Here is a 16,773-nt window from a genome sequence, read left to right as displayed (position 1 = left end):
CACAGTTTGGTGCATCCATTGTTGGAAACAGTCAGGAAAAATTTTGAGATCTTCCGTGTCGACACTTCTGAGACACTACGGATAAAACGAGGCTTACATTTTCATTAAAGAATAAAACTTGTGCTCAGATAGTTAAAAATTTGTGATGATCTCCATACCTACTCAGATAAAGTAAAAAAAAATTAAAAATACTGTCAACGTTTATCGACAGGAATTAGTTGCCTCATGTTCTGTTGTGTTCATGGGTTAAATGAAAAACTAAATCAGAACAGGTTTTTGCGTCATCTTTTACTTTACGTTAATGCTTTATGGATTTTTATTATATTTATATTAAATACAGCTACAATCAATCTTTAAGAACGTGGATGAAATATTGCCAGAGGCTGAATCTGGCGCCCTGGATTTCCTCTCATTTGAGATTGATGTTACTGTACATAATACTAAATAAATAAATTCAAACAGTTCAAGTGAACAGCATCTCATTGCATGAGTCTTGCACTGACTTAAGGCTGGTGAAGCTGAACGCCAGGCGTCGGCTCGGTGTGCTGTTTTCCACCACTGGCCTAAAGTGTACCTCAAATTGGTTACAGATGGCAGGCCAACAAGTTCTTCAAGATAATAGCAGACTTCGATTTAAATGAACATTTAAAGACAAATCGTTGTTCGTGTCCAGGTGAAAAAAAGTATACTTCAAACATACTTAAATTTGTGAAAGTACACTTTAAGTATACTAAATATTAAGTGTACTACCTATAAGTATAACTGAAGTATACTAAAAATACACTTGTACCAATTTCGAAATTAGAACTTTAAATACAATTAAACATAATTGTACCAAAATACACTTTTAATATATTAAATAAAAGTATACTTTAAGTGAACAAAATATGAATGAATATGTATGAATTTTTAAGTGCCTTAATAATCTTTTACTATTTATTAAAATTGCATACAATAAAAAAATGATGTGTAATGGTGTAATTTTTAGGAAAGTAGCCAATCAATTTTCAGATGTGTGATGTAAAACCTTATAATCAACGGCATTAGCTCCAGTTCACACTCCAGACCAGATGGTGGCGGTATTGCACATTCATTTATTTAAAAAACGCCACAAAGAGAAGAAAAAACTTGAAAGGAGGGAAGATAACAGACGCTGTTCAAATTCGTCATTTTTACTCGCATAATATTGCCGTAAAAGTAGAGAGGGCCTTGACAATAGTTACTAATTTTGGTAAATTCAAGCTGGTGACGTCCTAGTCCTAGTTAGACGACAACACAACGAGACAACAACCGATGGAAATGAAATGTGTTTCACAAAAGGAGCCCAGAGGGACGACGGCTGTTAAGTGTTGCTAGCTGGTGGTAAGTTTGCTTATTAATTATCTTCATTTAATTATAAACAGTGCAGTAAAGACATATAACTTACGTTGGTATAATAAATAATTATTTTATCAATTTTATTGTGACTTATTACAATAGGAATCATTCAGCTTCATGTTATAACTGCATGGAGGCTGTTTGTTCCGACTTATACTTTAATTCATAAACTAACCTGATTTTAATTAAGCTCCATAAGACAAAGATACTTTGATATTGTGAGGTTGTTGTTGTTCTAACTTGTTCATCAATGATTTTATCTTCAACATATGTTTGCAGTCTAAGCAAATGAAGATGAAAGAGGAAGCCAGAGAAATCAGGTGTTAGAAAACCTAAAGACTTTCTGTCTCAGAAGAAACTCTGACTCCACCAGATCACCAACCAGCTCTGAAGATGAACCTTCACATTGTCTTCATGATGTAAGTTTGTTTTTTCAATGAGGAGCTAGCTACATTTTCAACAACAAAAACTGGTGTGTTACTAACACCAAGTGCTTAATAAACATTATTTGATTTAAAGGTAATTGGAAAGAATTTTTCTCCTTGTTAAACATTTCTCTTTCATACATTTTATTTGTTGTTGTCTTTCAGGGCCCTGTGATGGACTGGTGACCTTTCCAGGGTGAACCCTGCCTCTCATCTGATGGCTGCTGGAGATGGGCACCACCAACCCCCCTCACCACCCTACAAGGATCAGTGTGTTCAGATCATGGATGGAAAGATTTTAAGGTAGTTTGTCTCCTTAAGTCCACACTTAAAACAGCTTCATAGTTAATGCCAACATCAACTGATTCTATGACGTTGCTGACTATTTTTTTCTACTTCTAACATAAACAGGCAAAGACGACACCCAGAAATGTTTTTCCACCCCAGGCATCCGGTCCCAATCATCATCAGTTCTGATGATGTCACACACATGGCGAGTCCACAACGTCTTAAAATTGTAAGTATTATTTTTTTATTTGCCATTTTTCTGTTCTCTTTAAATACAAATACTTTCTCTGTTTAATTGCTCTATTGTTCTTTTTCGTAGGTTTCTGTAAGGTGCAGTGAACGGGAATGTTCTGTCGTTGATCCTCACTTTCATGTTTTATTGTCACACTTAAATTTTCATGTTCATGCGTTCACTTTTGACCTGAAAACTTATAATTTGTGTTAAGTTTATAATGTTTTGATTAAAATTAGACAGTTTTAAAATGTCTGTAATAAAACAATATTTGAATTACCTTGAACATCTTGTGTAATTAATCTTTCCATGTAATTGTAGCCTAAAACAATGTAAGTACTGTAATGTAGTTATGCATGTCATGTACAAAATAGGTACTTAGGAATAAAGACTTTCACAAGTAATTAAAATTGTAGTTTATTATCAATAGCAGGAAATCAAAAATAAAAATTAAGTGTAATTTAAATACATTACTAATATATTAATAGTATATTTAAAATATACTTTAATATAATTCTGAGACAGAATTATTACACTCAAAATATATCAAAATATAATAATAAAGCTCTGAAATATATTTCAAAAGTATACTTAAAGTACACTTGAAGTTGTTCCAAAAAAAGTACGTATAGTATACTAACTATACTATTAGTTGTAATTTAATACTATTTAAATACTACTAAAGTATACTAAGCACAAAATTAGTTGTTCCAAAATAGTACAGTTTAAGTACATCGATAAAAGTATACTAAGGTATGTTAAAATTTAGTATACTAAAGTACTTTTTTTTTCACCTGGGTGGAAAGGTGTTAAAAAAATGTCATTCGGATTAAACTTTATGAAATCTCTAGTTCTGGAGCTGCTTGGCGGAAATAAGCAGTGACACTGACCTCAGTGTGATTCGTAATTAAACCGTTTCTGATTCTCCAACCTGAGACAACTCTGAATAACACTTCTGCAATGTAAAGGTATTCCCATTCCTTTAACGCTTTTCACATTTCACATTGCAACCCAAATGTTTAAATTCTTTTAACAAAAACCTTCTAATACACTGCCTTTTTTTGGTAACTCCTGTATCTTTCCTCGCAGTTACAGCCTCGAGTTGTGTCTTCGTTTCCTTTACACATAAAATTCAACTACAGACCAATGTTTTTGCCAATTCTTTACAAAACAGGTCCAGCTTAGTCTGGCTGATTAGAGAATGTCTGGACAGCAATTTTTAAGTCCCGGCACTGTTTCTTATCTGTGTTAAGGTGCAGACTTTGACTGGGCCGTTCGAACACTGAATATTGTTTAATTTAAACCGTTCTGTTGTTTGTTTAGAGCCAGTGTCCTGCTGGAAAACAAACCTCTGTCCCAGTCTCAAGCTTTTTCACAACCCTCCAACAGGTTTTTGCAGAATTGCCTTGCATCCGTTCATCTGTTTAGCAACTCTGACGAGCTTCACTGTCCTTGTTGAGGAAAAGCATTCCCAAGGGTCAGTACTAGCATTATTCATAGTTGGAAACTGTTATTTTATGTAGGCTGAAAAGTTCAGCCATCTGTTTTCCATTTGTTTAATCAATGAACGTACATCACAGCACTGAGACTACATTGGGAAAAGTTTATTCAACAGCTACAAGATTCTGTAGCTCAGATTAAGGAGTACTGCGATCTCTAGCCGTGTATATGCTGATGATATACAACTATAGGTTTATATGTCACTAAATAAAAACACAATAGTCACTACTAAGTTAGTGTGTTCATATGTCAATACCTGGATGGGTCAAAGTTTCCTCCTATTTAATGCAGAAAAGATTTAAGTTGTTGTTGTTTTTGTTCCTAAAACAAGTTTTAAACACTGAGAGCATAAAGTTTGATGGCAATAGATGCTTCTCCAGCCAGTGCCAAACTAAATAATACGTCTAGTTTGAAGTTTTTTCTGTCCACTTTTATATAAAACGGAGACATTCCTCTAAGTAACACTTCACTGGTTTCACTGAACTGCTTTTCTCCTAAAAAATTATTTCAAACCCTTGTGTTTGCATGTCACAATGCCAACAAAGCAGAGTGAGCTCATCTGCCTAATTAATGGCACTGCTTACATCTTTTGAAATGGTGCGTTTGTTGCTTCAGGATATTTGAGCACCAGCGTGTCAGAACTTACTGTAAGCACACATTTTGTCTTAGAATATCGCTCCAGCCTCTTTAAAAATGCAAAATCAATCAAGCAGCCACAGTCCATTCAAACTGCTGCTGTCAGAGTCCTGACCATCACCAGGAAAATTAACCTGCGTTTGAATTACCGCTATGGCTCGCTGTTTGTAAAAGGACAGATTTTATTTTTTATTGCCTACAACTAAAACCAGTTTTAAGTTCAAAGAGTTGCTTGTCGGGTACGAACCATCCAGATCCTTTGGGTCATCAGCATGCTGTTTACTCAGTCTTGCCAGGACCAGAACCAAACAACTTTTAGACAGCATTTAGCTTGTCCTCTGTTGTTGTTTTTTTATGTTTAACTTATTTTGAATTCTCTACTTTCTTTTCCCATCCAGCTACTACACATGAAAATCTAATCATGATTGAATCACCCCAAAAGCCCAAAACCTGGCTTTGCCTTTTTAATATTGTGAAAACAATTTATGGCTTATGAAGATGGAGAATTGTTGGCAGACGCTGTTCTGTCCACTTCTAAAGACTGATGGAGAAAAATACTGACTTAAGGAGCTACATTTGTGCTGTCATCTGCAGCTCTGTGCGTTTTGTGTGTGAGTTCGGCAGGAGCTCGGCATCATTCAGGGCAACACGACTGAAAAGTAGCTCCTCTCATTGCTTTCCTATCACTCATGCATGCCACCATTTGCATGGATATTGCAGATGCAGAAATGCATATGGTTGAGAGGTTTCTAACTCCCAAATCTCCCCCCCCCCAACCCTCCACCTCTGTCTGTCTCCTTCATCTTTCTTTTTCTCTCTGTTTCTCGCTCTCTCCACCTCGCCCAGCTTCACGTCGCCTGACTGCAGCCATCTGAAAATCAGCAAAATCTCACATTGCATCTGATATGCTTTGGTTCTTTGTTTGAAATATATTAACACACTCCTCTTCCTCTCCTGGTTCTTTTGCTTTCTGGTTCTCTTTAATTTCTTACTCCCTCGCTCCTTTATTGTAAGTCGTGTTCTTTTAAAAAAAAAGATTATTAGCAGGCCAGAAGCGTGACATTTATGTGGACGCCTCTCGGAGGTTGTCTTTCCTTTTTGTCTATCCGTGTGGAGAACCGTGGCTCCACACGAGGTCAGCTCTTGCCCTCTGTCACCGTTCATAATTCTCATATCAGTCGGCAATGAAACTTAATATCGCTGTATCTTTAAATCATCAATTCTTGAGTTTTAATAATGAGGGGAAATTGCCAGTCGAGGAAGCCGCTCGCAGCAAATTCTCTGCATGGCTCCGCATTAGCAATATTTACTAAGTCACAGAAAGTAAAGCTAGAAAATATTTGTTTTTTTGTTTAAATACTCAATTTGTTTTTGACGTTTGTCCTTGCTACGTATTGCCTGCAGCCTTCGCTGCTCACTTGCAACGCGGTGAAGACGGAGCCTCTCATGGCCAGCAAATGCTTCCGCTTCCACCTTCTAATTCTCCTCTGGAGAGCCACTTGCATGCAGGCCGAACTAGTGCGTGCTCACTCTTACAGGAGCAGATCCGGCTCCTGACTGAACTCCTTAAAGATACACCAGCAACACTGAGTACTAACTGTCTCTGCTGCCAGCCATAAATAATGAGATTTGGCTCAATTAGGATCCTCTTGAGGTGTAAAACAAGCAAAGAGTCTGCAGTTAGTCTTTGGTAATCCACACACAGCTTCTGCTCGGCCTGCGAGTGGATTACAACCCAAGGGTCACTGTTTATCCCTTACGTAAACTCACTGCTGTGTGTGGCACTCGGCGCAGAGCAGACACCTCCTGGCCCGATAGCATCTGATCTCCAGACTACTTGACGAACAACAGGACACCGTGGCTTCCAGCGGCCGTACAGTCATTGCCAGCGCTCCATCTATCTTCCGGCTCTCTGGATCTCTATCTTTTCTGCTCAGACATGTGGACTTAAAGGGCAATTCAATCGCAGTCGTATCTGTTGAGGAACGGTTGGTGCTGCTGCATCTGCGATATACAGCAGGGGAGTGGCTGCACAGCATATGTGTGTGTGTGTGTGTGTGTGTTTTAATGTTGTGAAGATTTTTGATAGTCCAAGAATCTCTGAAAATATCTTATTAACACGTCAGAGTCATGTTTAGATGAATCTGTTTCAACCAGCTGAGCACAAGTTGTTTTTTTTTGTTTTTTTGCAATAGTTCTGGTCAATTACATGTTGTGAGGTCTTTGAACCATTCATTCATTCTTTATACCTGCTCCTCTGTGCCTACATGTGCTCTGCAATATGAGTGGGTGGGTTGGCAATGGGGGCGGAGGGGCTGCTTATGAGAAACATAGATACACTCACACAGGGCAACTCAGGGGAACCATTTAGCGAAGAGGTCACGTTTTTGGACTTTTTCACGAAGTCGAAGTACACAGAGAGAATCAGTGGTTGCTCAAGGAGAACATGTAAACTCCACGCAAATAAGGCAGCAATCACATATCGGATCTTCTTGATGCAAGGCAATGGCGCTCAGAACTGCCACCATGAGGCCATTTTGGATTTCGGTATTCTGAAGGTGTGAAAGTCACAGTACATTAATTGCATCAGCAGCACTGAGGCATTTGTTAATTTGAGTTTAAAGCACAATTGTCATCTCAAAACATTTTAGAAATAGGATTTTTTTTTCTTAAATTTCATGTTTAAAAAAACAGTTCAAATATACAAATTCAGTTGCATAGAGTATGCTAATTACAAAACAATTGCAGTCAAGTGGAGTTTCTTTTGCCGACTTTTGAAAGGTTTTCTGTCAAAAGGACTTTTAGCCAGTTGGATAAAGAGGCTCGCAGGAGAGTCCCTCATGCTGACCAAGCATGTGGTAAAGGTGGGAAGGAATGACTTGGTCTTACGAGGAAGAAAGCACAAAGTGGTTCAGTGTGAGCGTCCATCTTTTGAGGCAGACTGGGGGTTTTAGAAGATGCACAAAAACACAGAAGCCAGGATAGTTTTGAGTAGCAAATGTCCGATGCAAACTGTTGGTCTGAAACATTAAACTCCTCTTGATCGGTTCCGGTCCAATCCAGAGGGTGAGAGTCCCACTGACGCCTTCCAGCCTTTTTTTTTTTTTTTAATAATATGGAAAATAAAATGAGATGTTGCAGCTCGTCAGTCATCGTTTCCTCCTCCTTCAGACGTGTGAACTCATAACAGTTGTTCCTCTCTGCCATGATCACTGTTTACTATGCTACTGCAAGCCACTCATGACAAAACACCATGACGTCCGCTGCAGGGGACACGGGGTTTCACAGGAGCTCGTGTACTGTGAAATGTGTGTGTGAATCAACAATTCGACTTTGGTTTGACCATGCTAGGCCCTTAAGACAGAGTCATCTATCAACCCTACCTCAAAATCTGAATGCCCATGCCAATCTTAAAAAAAAGTTTGACTTAGAAAATAGTTTAATGGGTGAGATTAAATTACAAGAGACAGAACTTCAGTGCTGCATTTGAATATAAGTCAGTTTGCGTGTTATAGGTGCCCCTACTGTTGATAAAGCAAAGGGAAATTATTTTAAAAAACATCTAAGAAAAGTCAAACTAAGAATTAAAACAAAAGAAAAAATGATTTGAATGACTCATTCTTTACTTCAGGTGTATTTTGTTGCAAAATATACCAACAAAACCACATTTTTGGACACATTTTGATCTTGATTTTATCGTCCAATTCCTAAACTTATTCTCTGTCCTCATCCACTGATGCATCATATTACCTCAATTTTCGTGCAACCTGAATGGACAATATTTGCTCTGTCTCAGCAGCTCGTTGACAAAGCAAGGCACTCGCTGAATGTCACAAACACACCAATCAAGGGGATCCGGTGAAAGCAATTTGCACTCTTAGCGTCGAGTCGCAGTTGTTTTTTGCTTCAAAAATCCAACACAAGCACACCAGTCGCAAATATTAAGGAGAGAAAGAGACGTTGGTTTCCTCACTGCAAGCTTCAGATCTCAGTATATTTCAGTACGAAGAACTCGCCTCAAAACCGTTAGAACGGCGTCTCACTGTATTATTGAAAAAAATGTATGTGCAGATAGCTGTTGTGAATAAGCAAGTAATTTAGATGTTTTTGGAACAGAAAAGAAACATTTGTGCTTTGTTTGACACCACTGCATCTTGTCTTCATTTAGGAAATGTGAAAAGGCTCTTCAAGTTTTCTCCCACTAGAAGAATTGGGATTTTCCTTGGCCTAAACATGACTCCTGGCCAGGTAAGGCGTGTCTTACATGCAGAGTTATATCACTTGAGTTACTAACCTCTGAATGTGATAGACTGAAATTTTAAAAATTATAACTTTTGCTTTCTAAGGTGCCAACAAAAACGTTTTAAGTTTTTGGCAATTCACTCAAGAGATCATGGAAATATAAGAGGAAAGAAGATGAATTATACCTTGCATGAAATCAGTGCAATATTTTAGTAAAGCCAGCAGTGGAACAAAGTTTTGTTCCTGTTGTGCATCAGAATTAGCACTGATTGCAAAATACTAGTACTATTTCACCCTGTAAGTCAAATAACAACTAATCTGTCAGGCTGCAATTTTTATAAATATAAAAATAAACAAAAGATACAATGGATTATCCACCAGATGCAGGCACAATACACAGGGAGCCACTATCAGCTTAGCAGCAACAAATATTCCTTTAGGCGAAGACTTTGTGAATTAGACAGATCCAAATTTCTGGCATGTTTGCATTTTGCTATATTGCACATTTTTTTTGCACAACTAGTTTCTCAGCTTGTTCGTAAAAAATACAAAATAATTCAATTCATTGAATGTGTGTGTATAGTAAACATTTTAAAAAGTTGAAACAATCAGCAAGTCATTCGCCGCCCTCAGCATTGAGCATTGAGGATCCCCCTTTTTGGTGTGTGACTGACAGAGCAAGTAGTGGGAAAAAGACGGAGAACTTCCCCCTCAGACGTTGACGAACACCTGAACCCGTACTTGACGGAACCTTCAGCCTTACAGACGGAGAATTAAATGTCTTTAACAGAGGTGTGGTCCATCTGTCTATATGTCTGTCGGTCCTCTGGGCTAACATTTTATGGCGTGCTGGTGAGGCGGACTCAGATATGGTTTCACTTGGTGGAGCCGGGCCCCGCTGCTGACAGCAGGTTTTATTTGATGTGGACGTCCCGTGTTGGGTTTCAGCGCCGGCTTCGGCATATGATCTCAATTATAACCAGAGGAGGGACGCATGCCGGTGGATGACTGGTGACTCTGGGCAGACAGGAAGGGCGGTGGGAGGGGAACTGGAAGAAGAGATGGAGGAAGGAATAAATGTGAGACCGCTGGCTTAGGTGGACAAGTCTTCTTTCTACTTTACTGTTTATTTGCATGGGGACAAGTGTTAAGTATTAACAAAAATAGAACACTTTAACGTTTATAGCCTTAGCTAATTAGCAATGCACTTCCCCAGATGGGCATTTAACAACATAAAACAATTTAAGTCATGAGGAGAATATTAAACAGAGGAGTCTGGAGTGCTAAGTGGAGAAAGTCAATGGATTTGGGTGTAGAAACAAGCGAGTGTAGATCGTCAGCAACCAACTTTAATCTACTTCTTAGTTTTTAACATAGTAATAAATATTCAACTACGTTTGTTCAGCACAATATCACAATATTGTTGGTTTTCGGCACAAAACTAATATTTAAGATGTCAAGGAAAGGAAATCCAGAACAAGTTTTTGAAAGTACTCTGCAAAAAGTTTAACTCCCGTGTAATTTCTTTCTTGTCTCCTCTAAAGTAGCACTGAACAACACATCCTCATGATTTCTTTGGGTTTTTCAATGATTTTTGTAATGTTTTGGTCACTTTATCCTCACATTTTCATGACATATATCGTATTCTTAGAAAAACAATGACAATGGACAAGTAATAAAAGAGAAGTACCAGGCATTTATAAATTACCTTATTGGTACTAAAATGCTATATATGTGTATACATATATGCTGCAATATTTTTTTTTCAAAGATTCAACTGAACACATTGGAGCAAATTGTTTCTCTTTAGCTTTGTGGCTTTATCAGAGTACCCAAACACCTCATTTTAAACGTTCTCATTGCAAAGTTGTCAATTAACAGATCACAGATGACTGATGGCTTTAACATCAAAAAGAATATTACTTTGAAAATGTTCAGTACAAGAAGTACAGAAAAAGTGAAAAGGCCACACAGAAATGAAAATACAATAATGAAGGATGAATGCAGACTTTTACATGAAGCTCTACATTTATTACCTTGAAAAATTTTAACATAAATGTTTTATTTCTTAATACAAATTCTGAGTCCTTGTTTTACATTAAATAAAGGCTAGTTATTCGTAGTTAATAAAGCAGCTTAGAGAAAAGAATAAATACTTTTTCCAGAGGTAATAATAGGTACAGACCTATAGGTGCACAAGTTCAGTGACTCAGTCTCATGGTGCGTCTACAAGGAACATATTTATGTCAGAGCAGCATCTTTTTTGATATCGGGTTCTGTCCTGTGGAATCAGCTCCCAGTTTTAATCCGTGAGGCACACGCTGACCCCTTCTACTTTTATCAAAATTCATATAGTTAGAGCAGGTTAAGTTATCCTGAGTTATCTCTATTGTTATGCTTCTACAAGCTTTGGCTACCGGTGGACAAACTGAACACTTTTTCTTGCTCTTCTTCATTCTCTTTCCCTCAAATTTTGCATTTTTTTTCCTGTTATTTCAACATTTAGCTTTGTGCTTTTTTTTTTACTCTGTCTGGCACTTTGCTTAACTACGACACCTTCTTGCGGGGTGGCTTCGGCTGAGCCGCTGATGCCAACAACTTAACATCCTCATTCTGTAAGACGGTGTTTTTACAGTGTTTAACCCTGTCACAAAGAATTTACGTGTGGAAGAAAATTGTATTTTAAAAACCAATTACATAGGTTTGACATTTTTGTGACTTTTTTTTAACTGGTACAAAGCAAAACATACGTACAAAACTCTGCACTCAAGTTCCCTTGCGAGAATGAATTCCAAAAAGGATTTCCTCCCTTTCAGCTGATTGGTCGACGCCATGTCAATCTCAGATCTAACAATCCAATCAGATTACAGATGAGTTTAGCTGCTGCTTGGTCTCACAGTAGACCAAGTCAGGTATGCAACAACACAGAGAAACCATTTTTATTGGATAATCTTTCTCTTTCACTCCAAATGTCCAGTTTTACTTTTGTAGTTTTACGCCTGCAGTGAAGTTAGTTTTTAGTTAAATGTGTGACAGACATGATGTGATTCAGACAGGCAGCAGTGGTTTTTCATGCCATGTGCTGTCTCAGAGCGCTTGGTGAGACTCCATGTTCTCGCTCTGGAATGCATCGGTTCGCTTCGGGACCGACAAGAGATTCCATTCGGTCGAAACACATTAACAAAAGACTGCTGAAAATTTGAGCTTCCAGGTGACCCAAACACTGAGAATCAATGCTGAATGTGATTCTGCTCTGGACTAACGAGGCACACCTGATTGATTCCGTGATAATTTCATTAATTTCCTATTTTTATAGTAATATTTATGCAGGCTCCAGAAAATCAGAATGTAGTTATGTCACTAGTTATATTACCTTTAAGGACAATCTTTTAAAACTTGGAACATGTCCAAGGAGTAGATGGCTTTTGTTTTGAGCCTGTTGTGAAAAGGTCAAAAACATAAATAACTCGAGAGAGTCAAAGTGTACAATAAATACATTCATGAATTTGCTTTATGCTCAGGAATTCACAAAATGTACTCAATTTTTAAACTAAATTTATATAAAAGTCTAGGACGAGTAATAACTAGAGTAACACTTCTGTGTTATTTTCTACAAAATACTTTAAAAATTTTCAAATTGACATTTTGTTAAGTTACCATCTACCAGTCACAGAAAGATCTTCTCGTGTCACAGCGAGTTTTGGGTTGTTATCACCGCTTTATTGCACAAAAATATAAAGGTGATTATACCTGACTCAGGTATTATCTGTTATGATTGTGTCATTTTTTTGTACCCAAATGCAGGTTAACAGCCTGGGAAATTAGTTCCAAAAAAGAAGGTTTTGATAAAAAAATGGGAAAACTAAACAAAAACAGAAAAACATAAAGGTTTAAACCAGAAGAATATGGTGCAGCTGGAGAATTATCTGAGCAGGTAAACTGAGGTAAGGTGACTAATAAAGAGGGATTAAAATTGTACACACAAAGAACCTTACTATATGGGTATTAAGAAAATTAGTTCAAATTGCATAGCACATGAAGGACCCATATGGGTCCCAGAACTGTCCTGAATCAAACCTATATTTTCATGAAGCCATTATGTAATTCATGGAGATTGCCTTTTTGAACCTTATTTTTACCTCTACAGGTCTCAAAAGTAAAAGTTGAATAGTCACATTGATCTTTCTCCTTCACTCCAAATGTCCAGTTCTACTTCCTGCAGGTTTTTAGTTCAATAAAACTGAGAGGCTGAAGCTCACAGCTGATGTGGGTGGGTCAAACACCTGGTGGACATCGCAACCATCTTAAAATACAGTAAACATCAGAGAGTTCTTCTAATGTTAATGTTATACTGGAAACATTAAAACTTCCATCACATTTGCACTGGGTGGATAAATGCAGAAGCTGAGAATTAATTACATGGGAGATACCCAATAATGAAAACCAGCAGGAAAGTAACTATACCATAAGTAAGGCAATGTAAAAAATGATCAATTATCGCTCACTTATGACACTTCTACTCGTTTATGTCACAGTTCTGAATAAAAATAGCCTCAGTAATACAAAGCCCACTGTGGAAAAACTCGAGTTCCCACCAAGCATCAAATTCCAACAAGGTGGCGTAATATTAGACACCATTTTATCATTGCTGTATCATTAACAGCATAATCAGGAACCTATTTTGGCAACATGGAAATAACACTTATATAAACTCCTCATTATATCACCTCCAGGGGCCTTTAAATTTCATTCCAACATCTGAAAATCAGCTTCATATTATTAAATGTTAATTTACATTAGGCCCTTTTTAGAATGCTCACATATACCAACCATCAGGATCCAAACCACGCACAGCGTAATTCTTCCATAAGTTGCTTAGTATACACAGTGTTGTGTTAGTAATAATTGTTAGACTGGCACCAATCTGTTTAATAATATGATGCAGCCGCATAGGGAGGAGATGGGGGTGGTGGAGTGGGGGGGGATCGTATTTATAGGTTTAAATGTTTTGGGGGCCGAGTCATTCTATAATTCCTCCTTATCGGCCACGGGCTTTAGTTATTTACTTTAAAATGAACTAATTTCTTATTCCAGCGGAGGGGGGACAGGCCGCTGACTTCAACAGCTGCTTCATGACCCAAAAAACTGTCAGTCTTTCCCTGGAATAAATTGTGGAATGTTCCATTCAACGCCGCGGGGGTGGCGCTGAATAAGAACCGGCGCGAATCCGACTGAAACAGACTAATTATCTTGTTTTATCGCGCTAAGCACAATTGAGGAAATTTGTTAGCCTCCTTTTTACACCTGGTAAAATAAGAGGCGCTTCTGACCAGAACCGGGTTCTGTCCTTTCCTTTCGAGTCTCCCCGGCTCGGAGAGCAGAGGTTCGTGTAGGCTCATAGTAGAATCAATTCACAGAGAGGGGAGCTTGAAACCGACGCTTCATGCCTGCGCGCTTAGTTTGGAGAGAGCGGCGTGTCGGGCTGCTCGCAGTTTAATAGTCCAGGTAGCATCCGTGCTGTACGTACACGTCTGTGTCCGCATGTGCACTTGCATGACTGCTGCGGCTGTGAAAGGCTGAAAGATGGGGGGATAAAAGTGCCCGGAATTGATTGATTCTTTGTTTTGTGCGGTTTCATGACAGATGTCGAGGTGAAAATAAAGTTGGTGCTCCAACAAAGTCCGGTGCTGGCGGTGGGTGGTGGATGGACGGATGGATGGATGTCTAGCTGGTTGTCTTAGTGTGAGGGTGTGCATGTTGGAAACAAAGCGCTTTCACACACACACACAGGCACACACACACACCGACATAGAGGGATGTTGATGGAGAGGGTTTAAATATCTCATCCTCTTACAAGTGTACAAAACTTTCCACCACACCAAAAACTGATGTGACACTAATTCAGATTCACTTTTGCACTTCTCACTCACACTTTCCATAAGTCAAACAACTGCAGGATTGACTGCTTCATAGCTAGCTAGCTCTGATATTTCTATTTTCTTTTAAAAGCGAGGACTAAATCTGATGTTCTGACTTCAGATTTAGGTTGTTCAGTATTTATTTGTAATATTACGGCAGGCAAACTCATCAAACAAATAAAAGTAGACCCAGTTATTGTTTGTACACATTAGGCATTAATTGCAGAGGGCCCTGCAAAAGATAGTGAGGGGATATGAAGACCAGTGGAGTGTCCCCACTGGAGGGACTGCGTGATGTTCGGAAAACATGCAGTTATTTCTGAGTATTGTCATACAGATGATATGAAGTGTAACTCTCATTTGAGTAACTATCTTTTAGCATCACAATTCAGCACGAGGCGCTATGAGAGTCTAACAAAACAACCATCTTAAGTACAAATACCAAGGCTTCAGGGTATTTACCCCCAAAAAATTAAATATAACATCCAACATGATCTAGTTGCTTTCATTTAAAACAAAAGAGCTGAAATTACTCATACAGTTGCTAAAATAATGTAATCTATTGATTATTACATTTGAAATAATGTTTCAATAGCATTTAGCTACTGTTTTGATTTAGATGTGTAGTCTTAGACAAGAGCGTAGACTAAACACACACTGAAATTAGTCATTTTTATTTCAAATATGATACATTCTTAACATTCTGCTCTTAAAGTAACATAAAAATTATTTTCATATTAATCACCCTGGCTTTCCCTTGAGTTCAGAGTTTATTTTGAAAATAGTAGCCCTTGCTTGCAAAGCAGTAAATGGTCAGGCACCAGTCTGCCTGTCCGATCTCGCAGAACACTCAGTCTGTCATTATCTACGTTCACAAAATCAACATTTGTTGATTATTACACACATCAGACTGATGACTAAAGGAGGTCAACCCTTTCAGGTTGTGTGTGGTTGATTGACTTGATCCTTCAAAGTATAAACGACCCATCGTTTGAGATTTGCCTGGGCCCTTTTACGTACATTGTTACTTTTAAAGTATAAGTAATTATGCTGAATCTTATAATTTCACTTCCTGTTGCATGTCGTGGCTTTGTGCAAAACGTGTCCTGTGATTTTATGTTTTATTTCAATGCTGTTCAGTGCTTTATGACATGTAAAAACTATTCAATATCAGAAGCTGATGGAAGCTGCATGACTTGGTCAGGCTATTTGTTCGCGTAGCTAGCTAGCTAGCAGTACGCCGCTTTACAGGCACGTTGCTCCTGGTTTACCAAATGTAGCTTTAAAGCGGCCTTTTGGGCGGTTCTCCAAGGATTTTTTTTTTTTTATCATTATTATCTGTGTTTTTCACAACTGGGAAAATCTCCAAACAGATAAATTCATCTTTCTTGTAAAAATGGGATAAAAAAAAATGGATCCCAGGTCAACCAGCTGTTGGCAGAGCACAGCAACAGGTAGGCCTTCTGGTCACTTCCTTATGGGTCTCAATTTAAATGACTTTTAACTGTAAAGGAAGTGTGACTAGCTGTTTTGAAACTGTAATCTTTGTCAATCTTGATACCGGTGACTGTCGTCTCGACGCCTCCTTTCCCCTGCAGTAAGCTCCATAGCAGGTGTGAGCATCAAGGGCAGTGGAAGCCTGCTAGACTGGACATTTGCATGCAGAGAGTGAATCAATGTCAGCTGAACCTTTTTAGTTGTTGCCCACTTTAATATTGCGGCGATGATCGTGACTCCGTACGTGGCGCTACGCTGCACCTCGGTCCAGGATCGGTTTCAGAACCGAACCGCCGCAGGAACAAAACACCGAACGACAACTTTTTGAACCGCACGCCGCCGTCAGACACGCAGCGCAGCTTTCAGGTGGCGAAGTGGTGTTAATTGGTGTTAGGATGTTGCTCTTTACTTTGTTGCTCTTGTCTTACATGTTGTTCTGCTTATGTTTTAATCTGCATGGGGTTTGTCGATTGGCCGCACAAGGATTTTAGCATTGCCGTGTGGCAGATCTCAGGAGAGCACTGACTTGTTCTGCCGCCTGCTAACAAGTATTAAAAAAAGAAATGAAAATAAAGTGAATTGAATTTGATTTGAATATCAGAACCCAGTTTGTGTGCGTCTTAATTAAAACCAGCCAACGTACGCCTCATCTTCAGGT

At 38.4% G+C, this 16,773-nt stretch overlaps 1 long non-coding RNA gene across 1 annotated transcript; it reads left to right on the top strand.

Annotated features, from left to right (window-relative positions):
- Window positions 1–1,591: 1,591 nt before the first annotated feature.
- LOC145551314 (uncharacterized) lies at window positions 1,592–2,755 on the top strand. Its single transcript, XR_014087124.1, has 4 exons — window positions 1,592–1,796; window positions 1,968–2,105; window positions 2,214–2,319; window positions 2,410–2,755. It is a non-coding gene; the product is annotated as an uncharacterized LOC145551314 (long non-coding RNA).
- The last annotated feature ends 14,018 nt before the right edge of the window (window positions 2,756–16,773 follow it).

The sequence above is a fragment of the Poecilia reticulata genome, chromosome 4 (assembly GCF_904066995.2).
Source record: "Poecilia reticulata chromosome 4, P_reticulata-male-v2, whole genome shotgun sequence".
NCBI classification, from domain to species: Eukaryota; Metazoa; Chordata; class Actinopteri; order Cyprinodontiformes; family Poeciliidae; genus Poecilia; species Poecilia reticulata.
Note: the sequence above shows the minus strand (reverse complement) of the source record. Positions and strands in the feature narration are given on the sequence as shown.